The following is a 2,467-nucleotide window of genomic DNA, read 5'->3' as shown; positions in this document are numbered from 1 at the left end:
GGTCCGTCACCATAGAAACAAGCGGGAGGGCGGGTCACTCGCCGTTGCTGCGCCTGCCTACCTCGGGGGCCGCTTCGCGCCGGGCGTCGCCTCATGATCCGGCGCGTGAGTCCCTTGCTCCGCGAGCGCCCGCGGCTGAGGCGAGGGAGGCGGCAGCGCTGGGTCGGGGCGGCCTCTCTTGCCCCACCCCGCCCGATCCACGAACGCCGCTTCTCCCCCCGCCCCGTCTCCTCCAGGCCCCGCGTGTGGCGCGCCCCGGTCCTGGCGGGCGCCGCGTGTGAATTTACCGCTGGAGCGCTGCTCCCTGCCCCGGGGCGCTGGGACGCTTTGTCCTGGGGGCCGGGGGTTCCTGAGAGCCCGTGAATCGAATTGCCAACCCCGTGTAGAACGGAAACCGCTTCGGGCCAGCGGCGCTGTCCCGGAGCGGCCCCTGGGCGCTGCAACCTTCCAGCCATTGCTGCCGCTGACACAGTTACGCGTTGGTACCGTGAGCATCCCACCGCGGGGAGAGGCCCCAGGGCAGCCGCTTCTGTGAGTACAGGGCAGCGCAATCAGAGCGGCACTTCAGAGGGCACCCTCCAGTGTAAAAGCACAACAGGGACTAGGACTCCTGGAGCCCCTGAAGGTTAGGGGAATATACCAGCATAATCACTTTTATACCAGCATAATAGTCCACACTGGGGATTTGTCCCACTTTAACTATAATCTGTTTCTGAACAGATATTTATAGTACTACAACACCACCTGTGTTTATACCAGCCCTAACTCTTCCTTGTGCTCACTGCATGGTGTCCGGCAAACTCACCTCAGTTTCCAATTTTATAAATTGGGAATAACAGTCTTTGCCTTTCATAGGCAGCAGAAGCAGAATGGGAGACTTAATTCACTAATGATTGTATAAAGTGCTCAGCAAGCATGTGATGGAAACAGTTACAGGCATATAATAATCTCAGTAATTAGGGCTGGTTTTATTGAATCAGAAAATTCTCAAAACAGAGATCGCTTTTAATTGAAAAAAAAAAAAATCAGTTCCATCACTCCATTTCTTTGGCAAGGCTTCCTGGACTGATCTGTTCCTGGTTCTGGCCCATCCTTCGGCTTCACTACAGTTTCCTTGAAGGGAAGCTGTAACAGCTTCACTAACAGGATACATGGGGCAGGTAGATTCTTCTATCAAGACAGATTAAATGGGGTCTGAATTTCAATTACTGGAGTAGAGTTGTATGGGACAGATCACAAGTCTGTAATGCAGAGGCCGGATCAAGGCCAGGTACAGTTGTCTCGGTGAAGGTTCACAAAAAGAAAAGAAGGACTTGTGGCACCTTAGAGACTAACCAATTTATTTGAGCATAAGCTTTCATGAGCTACGTCCGATGAAGTGAGCTGTAGCTCACGAAAGCTTATGCTCAGATAAATTGGTTAGTCTCTAAGGTGCCACAAGTACTCCTTTTCTTTTTGCAAATACAGACTAACACGGCTCCTACTCTGAAATCTGTGAAGGTTGTACTTGCTGCCCTAAGGAACATTAGAATTGTCCACTTGTCCCTGCAAGAGCAGATTTTTCTATTTTAATCCCAGTTTACCTAGAGATCTGTTCACTGTATACTCGGACTTTTGTGGTTTTTGCTCTATGGAAGAAGTAGAGACAAAAAGCTGTCTCTAGGTTTCCTTGTTCATCCCTGGAAGAGAATGAAAACCACATGAAGCACTGCATCAGCTAGGGAAACCTAGAGAGAGAGAGAGCTTTTTCATCTCACTACTTTTTCCATGGAGCAAAAACAAAGTCTATACCAGTATACAGTAAACAGATCTCTGGGAGAGGAGACTCAGCAGAAATAATTTTGCATTTGCAGGTTGAACTAATAATAAAGGAAGCTTCCTGTTCCTGTGCATATGATAAACACACAAGTGGACAATTCTAGTGTTCCTTTGGGTGGCAAGTACTGAACAGTGGGGTTTAAGAACCATCTTCCATTAATTTTAGGGAAGGGTGTCTAAGGAGAAGATTTAAGTGGGAGTTAAGTACCTAACCGCGCTTTATGCCTTTGTAAGAGTCCCCTACGCCATTTTGAAAAAGTCAGCTATGACTGTTGGAGACTGGAAATGTGAGTCTGCTAGCTGATAGGCTGTATTAAACTATCTAGATGAAAACCATGGGATAATGTAGAACAAGTCACTGGAACCAAACTTATCAAAATGCTAAAAGAGGGGATTTTATATTGCCGGCATTGTAGTATATTTTATATACCTGCTTAGACCAAACTGCAAAATGAACAGGACCTAATTGGGATAAAAATATTGACACCAGCCCACCCTCCTCATTATGCTGTGTGAGCATCTGGAAGATCTGTAACTAGAACGTAGTTACTCTTACTCTTGAGTGCAAGGAAAAAAACTTATGTCCTTGGTTAAACAGGTAATATGTTAGAGAAGCCACTTACTGCAACATGTTACAAGTTTAACAGGC

This window comes from Caretta caretta, chromosome 25 (genome assembly GCF_965140235.1).
Source record: "Caretta caretta isolate rCarCar2 chromosome 25, rCarCar1.hap1, whole genome shotgun sequence".
Lineage (NCBI taxonomy): Eukaryota > Metazoa > Chordata > Testudines > Cheloniidae > Caretta > Caretta caretta.
This window is presented reverse-complemented; position numbering follows the sequence as displayed.